This window comes from Triticum dicoccoides, chromosome 6A, assembly GCF_002162155.2.
Source record: "Triticum dicoccoides isolate Atlit2015 ecotype Zavitan chromosome 6A, WEW_v2.0, whole genome shotgun sequence".
Lineage (NCBI taxonomy): Eukaryota > Viridiplantae > Streptophyta > Magnoliopsida > Poales > Poaceae > Triticum > Triticum dicoccoides.
In genome coordinates, this window is record NC_041390.1 from 163,983,150 (window position 1) to 163,993,501 (window position 10,352).

General features: G+C 45.8%; 2 long non-coding RNA genes and 1 pseudogene across 2 annotated transcripts; 1 reads left to right on the forward strand and 2 right to left on the reverse strand.

Moving 5' to 3' along the window:
- The first annotated feature begins 1,116 nt into the window (after positions 1–1,116).
- Positions 1,117–10,352, forward strand: part of LOC119315773 — a 15,268-nt pseudogene continuing 6,032 nt past the window's right edge.
- Positions 6,671–7,138, reverse strand: LOC119319012. Its single transcript, XR_005154312.1, has 3 exons — positions 7,026–7,138; positions 6,821–6,933; positions 6,671–6,744 (listed from the first exon to the last, which is right to left on the reverse strand). It is a non-coding gene; the product is annotated as an uncharacterized LOC119319012 (long non-coding RNA).
- LOC119319013 lies at positions 7,157–7,878 on the reverse strand. The gene is made up of 3 exons (XR_005154313.1): positions 7,782–7,878; positions 7,504–7,697; positions 7,157–7,430 (listed from the first exon to the last, which is right to left on the reverse strand). It is a non-coding gene; the product is annotated as an uncharacterized LOC119319013 (long non-coding RNA).

Below are 10,352 nucleotides of genomic sequence, written 5' to 3' on the forward strand. Positions count from 1 at the left end.
TTCTATGTAGACGTTGACATCAACGAGTAGGCTAAAGACCCAGGTGGTGACCCTGAGCTTGTGAAGGACCACATAGTATAGCCAGAGATTTTCCAAGCCTCTTTTATTTTACTAGTTGTCTGTACTCAGACAAGTTACTTCCGCTGCCGGCTTGTATGATTGTATGACTTGTATGCCGGGTCGTGAGACCCGTACCTTTGTGTGTATGTTATGTATGGCTCACTGAGCCTTAAATAAAGTACTTGTGTCATAGAGTCATGTTGTGATGCTTCGTTGTATTTGCACATATCGAGCATATTGTGTGTATGATTGAAATGCTTGGTATGTGTGGGATCTGACTATCTAGTTGTTTATCTTTAGTAGCCTCTCTTACCGGGAAATGTCTCCTAGTGTTACCGCTGAGCCATGGTAGCTTGCTACTGCTCTGGAACACTTAGGCTGGCCGGCATGTGTCCTTCTTCGTTCCTGTGTCTGTCCCTTCGGGGAAATGTCACGCTTTGAGTACCGGAGTCATGTTAGCCCGCTACAGCCCGGTTTACCGGAGTCCTGCTAGCCCAGTGCTACAGCCCGGACCCACTTGCTGATGACCGACACGTTCGAAGCTGGGTCATGGATGCCTGTCCCTGTAAGTCTGTGCCACTTTGGGTTTACGACTAGTCATGTCAGCCCGGGCTCTTTATCATATGGATGCTAGCGACACTTTCATATACGCGAGCCAAAAGGCGCAAACGGTCCCGGGAAAAGGTAAGACGACACCCGTGGAGATACCGTGCGTGAGGCCGCAAAGTGATATGGGGTGTTACCAGCTAGATCGATGTGACATCGAGTCGGGGTCCTGACAGAAAGCGACAGGCGAAGGCACGTACGTGTAGATGAATTGATCCAGATCGATGGACGTATGTGATGGGCCTTTGCCAGGGCGTCGCGCGCTGCTAGTCGGCTGGGCCGTCTGCGGCCTTGTAGGCTAGTTGTGGCCTTTTGGTCTGCACGGGGTGTCCCTTTCAAAAATTTAGGGGTGTCCAAGTCTACCTGGGCTCTATATGAATAACGTAAGATAATTTTTTACCCGGTGTCATGGGCTACCTGCTGGGCCAACGTGGGTCCGCCCCTGTTTCCATGGCTGCCTCTGCCGCAGACGATGTTGTTGAGCTTGCGATCACCTCACTTCCCCTAGAGACGCGGTTCCCGCCGTTCCGTCTGAGGCAATATGGTGGGTTCTGGCTGGTGGAGAAGTTCCTCAAGGGTGTTCCAGCCGTCCATTCGGTCGTCGAGACAAGGCCGTCGGATGTCCTCCTCGGTAGCTTCCCCAAGTGCGGCACCACCTGGCTCAAGGCCCTCGCCTTCGCCACACGCAACCTGGTTGAGCACTCGCCCCGTGACCTCCACCACCCGCTCCGGCGTTGCAACCCCCACGACATGGTCCGGTACATGGAGATGGAGTTCGGGCGGTTGTTGGACGACGGTGGAGCAGACGACGTGTTCGTGGCGCTCCCCTCACCGCGCTTGCTCGCCACACACCTGCCCTACTCTCTCCTGCCACGGCGCATCACCGCGGAGGAGTCCAGCTGCCGGATCATGTATAGAGAAGGACTTCGGTACAACCCCCCCAATAAACGTATAAGGGGTAGTATTGTCCATACTAAATTACACGTACACTATACCCGCCGTCTGTCGTAGGGCCGGCCGCCCGTGTACGTCGCGCCCCGTACTCCCGCGCGTCGTACGCGTGCGGTTCGGTAGTGCGATCGGGAAAGGAAAAAAAGTACGCCCCACCCCGACACCCCAACTCCACATACGAAACCCTAGCGGCATGAACGCCGCCGTGGTCCACCGCCGTCACGACGTCGGGCGGCGTCCGTAGTCACCCACGCGCCGTGAAACCGACACCCCATCCCCGCCTAGGAAACCCTAGCGGCATCAACGCCGCCGTGGTCCACCGCCGTCACGACGTCGACCCCGACGTGCCCGTCTAGTCGCGAGCACCGACGGCGTCCTTAGTGACCACACGCCGTGTCGCCGGTGAAACGCCCAGCGCTCGCTCGCCGTTCTATCCTGGTACGCGCCCTCCACAACGTCGGTGGCAGCAACGCATCGGCGTCGACCCCAGGCGAGGACCCCTCGACGGCGCAGAGTAGGTTAGGATGGCTCTTTTTGTTCTTTTTTTGATGATTTTGATTTGTCCATTGCATTTTTGTGCATTTTTGTAATGCAAAATGATTCCCTACTTAGTTAAATAAGAGAGGAGAGTAGTGACTTCATAATGATTTTGTATGTTCAAATTTGTATGCATGCCACATAGTCATGTCACTGTTGACGAATTTACTGTATTCACGATGATTTTTTGTGGAATGTTGGCATTGATCTCACACATTATTTGTATGTGCATAGATGGAGCAAGTAACCAGATACGCCAGTGATGATTCCGGTAGCGATAATGGATCCTCGTCATTGAATGCGAACCAACCTCCCGGAGACAACTATATGAGTCAGGATGAATCGTACAGTGGTAATGTAAGTACCTTCAACGTTGACAAAAACATATTGAACAAAAACTAGTTATTTGACACTAACATGTCCTTTTAAATTTGTACAGGTACATGGCAATGCTGACGATGAGGAATATGATATAGATGAACAATTTTATGCAGATAGTGTGAGCCAGGTATGTTGAAAAAATTGTAGAGAAATGATTGACATTAAAATTGTATGACCACTTATGTTACTTTATATGTGCACAGATAAATGCTAATGGTGACAATGAGCGTAATAATATAGATGATGACAATGCCGAGAGCGACGTCCATGCATCTCGTAGTGTGAGCGGTAGTCAAGTAAGTTCTTTACATTAATTTTGGTTAGTAAGAATATAAGAAGAGATTGACATGCAAGGTTATATGTCATATTTTGCAGGGAGGTGTTGATGGTCCTAGCGGGAATGATGAGCACAACGATGATGATCAGTTTGACCTTGACATGTGCTATGATGAATATCAGCAAGAGTCACTTGATAGGCATTGGGCAGTGATGGTAAAGACATTCAGGTCATTAGACGAGGTTTACACGTTCTACAACAAGCACGCGAGAGAACGTGGGTTCAGTATCAGGAAGGACTCGCTAAAATTTTCGAAGGATCGCGCAAGGACTCCGCACTTGAGGAGGTATCTCTGTTCCGCCGCAGGAAAACGACAGGCCAAGTTCTGTACCATGGAAGGCCGGACCCGCAGGCTTAGACCGGAGAGTCGATTCTTATGCGAAGCCCATTTGGCAGTTAAGCTTGATAAAAAGCTCAATCTTTGGTATGTCAGCAGTTTCTCCGATGATCACAGCCACACTCTTGCATGACCGGACGAAGTCCCTTTCCTCCGATCTCATAATCAGATGAAAGCATTTGAGAGAGCTGAGATCTTAGCTATGTCTGGAGCTGGGATAAGAAAACATATCATTTTTGACAACATCGTTAGCAGGTATGGGTCGTATGCAAAGTCACCATTTCAGAGGACAAAGTTGTACAACATGTGCTATAGGGAGAAGATGAAATTGCTTGCACAAGGTGATGCTGATACTGCCGTAGGAATCATGTTGACCAGAAAGGACAGAGATCCAGACTTCTTCTTTGAGCACACGGTTGACGCTGAAGGCAGGCTCCAAAACCTCTTCTGGTGTGATTCGCAGTCACGCCGGGATTATCTTGACTATGGTGATGTTGTTGTCTTCGATAGCACATACAAGATGAACAGGTATGGAATGCCGTTCATCCCTTTTGTGGGTCTGAACAACCACCGTTGCACTACTGTATTCGCCTGCGCCATTGTTTCAGACGAGACTGAGGCTACATATGTCTGGTTTCTTAACACGTTCTTGAAAGCTAACTGTCAGAAGAGGCCCAAATCAGTTATTACAGATGGAGATGCAGCGATGATAAGGGCTATTAGGAAGGTGCTTTCTGACGTGTGGCATTGTCTATGTTCATGGCATATTGAAAAGAATATGCAGAAACACCTCAACCACAAGTCATTGAAGGAGTTTAGGGCATTATTGTACTATGCCACTACACATAAGGTTTTTGAGGAGAGATGGGCCGCGTTTGTGCGCAAATGGCAGACAGAGAAAATGAAAACATGGCTCCATAGGATGTACAGGAAGAGGACGCTTTGGGCTGCATCATATTTGTCTGGTGGGTTTTTCCTTGGTATGCGCAGTAATCAGAGGAGTGAGAGTCTGAACTCTAGCCTGCACCTTCATCTTGACTATGGTATGACGATTGTTGACATGATTGTACACTACGAGAATTGTATTGTTCGCCTCCGTGAGAATGAAGCTTATGATGACTACACGGCCTCACAGACTCTTCCAGTAACAGTGACTAAGTGTCAGGCCATTGAGTCGTATGCTGCGAAAGCATTCACGCAGGCAAACTTTTATATGTTGCAACAAGATATGAAGAAGGTACAGGAGCTTGAGGTAACTGATAGACTGACAGGGACCGATAGTCAGAGATTTGTGGTTGCGTGGAAGAATAACAGGGATGACAGATTTAATGTGGACTATACGCCGGTTAACTCGGCAGAAACTATAAAGTGCAGTTGCCGAAGTATGACTCGCAAAGGGCTTCCTTGCAAGCATATTATTCATGTTTTGAATGCACTGAACTTACCTGTGATACCCAAGTGTTGTGTCCTGTGAAGATTCTCAAAAAAAGCACGAGCTGGACTGCCAGTGAAGCGCACCAGCGATTTGTTTGCGTGGGGTTGGTCGAGTGGTGAGGACAGAGCTAGATATAGTGAGTTGACCATCAAATCTTCAGAAGCCTGTCATGTCGCATGCAGTAATCCTTTCTTATTCGACAAGTTGATGGCAGCTCTGGATGATATTATAGTGAATAAGGATATTCAGGGAAATGAAGATGATATTCAGCGAAGCTTCGTGAACAGTAATCCATTTGAGCCTAACCGAGATCATATTTTGGTTCGTGATCCAGTAAAGGTTTCCACCAAGGGCGCACCTAAGCAGAATAGTAGAGGTCGCGGTAAGGGTGGCCCAGATGTGACAAAAAATGAGAGGCCTAAAGCATATGCAACGGCTCAGGTCATAACAGGAGCACATGCAGCAAAAATGAAGAGTATGTCTATTATTTGTTTATGTCAGTTTTGTTGTTTCATTAACGGTGCATTGATTCTCATATTTTTTTGTATGCAGCAACTGGGCTTGAAGACTCAAGTGTAGATGATGCGAGTGTTTTACCTCTTCCATTTATATGAAGAACATTTGTAAAATTTATGTTCGTGTTGAGTATTTTATGTGTGAAACATGATTATTGCGTACGGACCGTTGTCATTTCAGACTTGTTATTTTCTGTCAACTACAATAAAATTACTGTGGTGACAATTGTTATGTTGAGACAACATTGTTGTTGATATAAATATTCACTATTCATTGTTTATTTTATGAATTCTACATGTATTTACTACAGTCCCGTCGGCTGTCAAATATATCAAAATAGAAGAAGTACTCTGTGAACTGTTGTTGAAAAAAAAAGAAAAAAATGCCCGCCCGTCTCCACAGCGTGACTTAGTAAGCCCGTCGTTATCAAGCCCAACGGGCCACTACAACAAGCGTTTCGGAGCACGCCGTGGAAACCAGGCCCAACAGGGCAGCATCGACGCGGCACATCGACGGGGTAGTAATCAAAGGAGTTCAATACAACGACGGGAGCTAAGTATATAAACTAGTCGTCGTCGCCTTCGGCCGTCGAGGTGGGACTAAACTTGTGTCGGTTTCACTGGCGCGGCGTCTCAGCGGTGGTAACTGGGCCGGCCCACGGCGCGTCGAGCCGTCGAGAAGACCGCGCCGTCAATTGCCTTTTTGGGCCGGCCCATGTCGCGTCGAGCAGTCGAGAAGACCGCGCCGTCCAGTGCCTTTTTGGGCCGGCCCACGTCGCGTCTGGCTGTGTCCAGGTCGCCCCGCGGCCGACGCAAGTTTAGTCCCACCTCGCCGGCCGAAGGGGACGACAACCTGCTTATATACTCAGCTCCCGTCGTTGCATTGAACTCCTCTGATTACTACCCCGTCGATATGTCGCGTCGATTCTGCCTTGTTGGGCCTGGTTTCCACGGCGTGCTCCGAAACGCCTGTTATAGTCGCCCGTTGGGCTTGATAACGACGGGCTTACTAAGAAACGCCGCGGAGACGGGCAGGCATTTTTTTTTGTAAAATAATTTTTAAGTAAAACGCAGTGTGCTGCGACATGATTACATATAACTATTCGGCAACAAAAAAAACATGTAAACAAAAAAAATCATTATATAATATTTATGAAACGAAATATCATGTGGACATAAAAAAACATTTGGAAAAGTGCCGAGTCTATTACATATAACTATTCAGAAGCAGAGTCTATTACATAAAATTTATAAGCAAGTGCGCAAAGCGTTTGGAAAATAAAGTCCTCCAGTACCACCCAATCACATGCAAAACTCCTCCGTGCCGCATCTATTTCTTCTTCTTTGATATCCGAATAACTTTGTTTTTCACTTCATCAAGCTTGTTTCTTTCCGAAAATATAAGTTGCGCAATCATTAACTCTCTCGAATCATCAATTGAGGTCTGAAAAAAAAATGGTGTTAGCACAGCGTTCATTGTATATCGTAGTCCAAACATGACTTGCGTACCTGTGAAAATAAGCCTGTCCATTTGTCACCATCCCAATTTTGAAAGCATCGAAGGAGAAATATTCCACACGAATTCCTAGTGCATATAATTTACGAAGATTAAATATCTACTGTACATACAAGACCAACATTCTGTCGAAGTAAAAACTCACCCATCATGTTGTTTTGGCATGTCATACGTTTGAATAGGCCACTTGGAAACATCCGGATAATTCACAATTCCGGTTGCATTTGCTTCTTGGATATCTTCTGCTAGTTGTTTTCTCTAAAGATATAATAAACATGGTGGAAAGCATGTCATTCAGTGTACTAAAGAAAACGAATGTTACCAAATGCACATTTGCAAGTTAAACCTACCAGGTCCTCAACGAGTTCTCTAGTAACAGTGTCAAGTTTTCCGGTCATCAACGAGTCAAGAACCTGAAACTCTCTTTTTCCGCTATGCATGACGACAGTAATCCAGTGATTATTTTGCTTTTTTAGAGGAATGTAAGTCTGCATCACAAGGACCATAAAACACAATCATCACATAATATCGTATGTATGTACCGTGTTAACAATCAAACTTACCTTTGATTTTTTGAAATACTCGTCCTCACATCTGTTCACGGGTCCATTACTATGCGACTCTGCTTCATAATCATTACCGGCGGTCTTCTTTCCGGGTCTAACGTGAAGCAACCAATGTATCCTCCAAGTTGTTAACATGAAACGATCATCATTAACTTTGTCGACCAAAAATGATGAGTATGCATCAATTACCTATAAATAATGTGTTAGATTTAACAATGGCATTTTCGAATGAATTGTAAAACAATATATGAAATGAACTTACGTCGCCACTTAGCCACTCATGGTTAATAATCTGACAAGCTCTCCTCACAGTGAGACCTTCTTCCATGCCATCATTGAAAATTTCTGTTTTGGCATGTTTTTGTAAATGCTCATGCGCACGCACGTACTTGATGGACGCTTTCACCACATCATACTCATCACCAGATTTGTTAACATCACCATTTTGGAACAATTCTGTAACGCACCACTCAAATACTTACAAACGCAAATACATAAATAATTATTACGCAATAACAATTAGAAACACAGAAAACTTACTTCCTTTGGCAGAATGTTTTGCACGTTTGTTTGGTTTAGGGACCACATAAGGAGACTTGACATGTTGTGATCCTCTGCTCTTGCGCCTGCCAGTAACCTCCTCCACTTCCTCTTGTACTCCTTGAGAACCAACCGACGCATGCGATGCGATTTCGTCCGTCTCTAAAGATGTGGCAGCTTTTTCATCTGATACTTCTGGTACTTGGACAGGATCATCCATATCACCCTTGAAACTATCCCAGTACTCAGGTGTGCAGTAAAAAGGTGTGTTTTCACGAGAAGTTACATCAACGCCGTTATCATCCTTTTGCAAATTCATTTTGGAAGGTGTGCGGAACCGGTCTGAATCATCTTTTTGATATACAAACTCTTTTTGCGGACGTTCAACATCGTTTGAAGACTCATTAATGCCTCCGTACAGATTCTCTTCGTCCTCTTCCAGGTTACTGGGTTTGTAGGAGACGCCGGTTTTGTTCAGTTTCTCAATCATCCTCTGCAAGAAAACATTTCATCTTAGTTCTTCAATTCAGTGATGGACATTAAAGAGACGTGCTCAAGTGTTACCTGTGCGCATAACTCTGGCAAACGAAGCATTTCCTTCTTGCTACTAGCTTTCTTGGTTTTTTGAGCTTCTTCTTCCGTAATTTTTTTCAACCTATACTCCTCTGTAATGTTGTCATCGATCTACAAGTGCAACAAGATAATTATACATAAAAACCATATGCACACTTTACTTTATTTCATAAATGTAAAAAAAATGATTACTAGGATTACCATCCCAACACCACGACCATATTCGTAGTCGTATTTGTCCCTTCTCACAGCCATATCTTCCGTCCAGTTCCTCATCAGCGGGCTCAACAATGCCAACGGATCATATTTTGGACCGGTGATTGGTTGCACCTTCTCCCAGTATAGGTACTGCAAAACACATTAACTAATTAAATTACATGTTCTTCCGTGCCATTTTATAACAAAAGTGTTGAAATTAATAAATAGAACGTACGTGCAAAAGGGCGAGGTTCCCCTGGGGCCACTGCCTAACATGGCCGTCCTGCAGAAGCTTACCAATCTCCGATAAACAGAATCGTGAAGTGAATGCATTCCAGTTGAACTTCCTTATCAACTTAATATTTTGCACTAAGGCATAGTACTTTTTCGGAACGTATTCATGAGACACTGGTGCAATTATAGTTCCTAAGAGAACTAGAAATGTCATCCGAATAAAGTCATCATCAGTGCTCTTATCCTTCACAATCTTTTCTATGAGATCATCAATCATGATCTTACCATTTTTCTTGCTAAAAAAACTAACTGGTATTTTTTTGGTTGCTTTTTCTCCTTCAGTACTAAGAAACCCAAAAACATCCACTCCATTGTTTTTCCAACCAAATATGGAGTACACATCATCAGGCCTTAATGAAATAAGACCTTTACATCCAGCAGTACTTCCAGAACTCTCTTGAACCATGAATTTTTTGCTACTCGGATTGTAACTTTGGAGTAAAAAGTGAAGCAAAAAATCACGCATCCTTATTGATGGTATTCTAAACATGCCCTGCATATCCGTTTCATAAAACCTGAATTTCTGACTGGGTGACAGTTTGTCAACTAGGCTAACCCACTTTTGAACAGAACATGGAATCACACCGTCGATATTCATACTGCATCAAATAGATTTCTGTCACATACCATCATATTGGTATGAGCCTCGTTGTATAAAAGAACTGGAAAAAAACTTACACGACGGCGACGGTGGGAGAGGCACTGGCGGCGTATAGTGGCGACGGGTGAGGGGACGCAAGCCGACGCGGGCGCACCGACGGAGTTTGTACGGTGGGGCGACGGTGGGAGAGGCAGCGGCAACGTAAACAAGGCGACGGGTCAGGTCAGGGCAGGCCGGCGCGGCCGCACCGGCGCCGTTTTGGAGTATGGGGCGACGGGCGGCGTACGGTGGCAGCACGTGCAGATCGCGGCGGCGGCTAGACGGGGTGACGTAGAAGGAAATTTTGCATGCACGTCGGCTAACGACGTCGCCCGAGCGCTGATTGCGGCGTCGTTTGTTAGTGGGACGGCCCCATGCACGCATGCGCGTCGGTTAGCGAGACGGCCGGCGTTTTTTTTTGCAGGGCCTCATTTTTTTTTACTAAATGAAATAGGCATATTTTTTTAACTGTATCAAATTTTTTTATCTTAACCAATTTTTTAAACTTAATCAAATATGCTCTTTTTTAACTTATCCAAACGTGCCCAATTTTTTTCCACGTGCTACTGTGGCCTAGCAGGGCACGCACGCAAAAAATTGTCCCGTTTCGAGTCTGTATGCATTTTCTACCATTTTCCAGGCAGAAAACCCAGAAAATACTGCCCGGACGTGACGCAACGTGCGTTCGTTGTCGGATTTCGTTCATTTTGGCCGTGGGGTGCCCGGGTGGGGCCCCACACGCGCTCCCAAAAGTTGGGTGCAATCCGTCAAACCGCTCAGGTACTTGCTGTGGAAGGGGGTGGTTTCGGTATGGCCGGAGCGGACCCTGGGTCACACCTCTCCGCTTCGCATCCGCCAAACGTGCC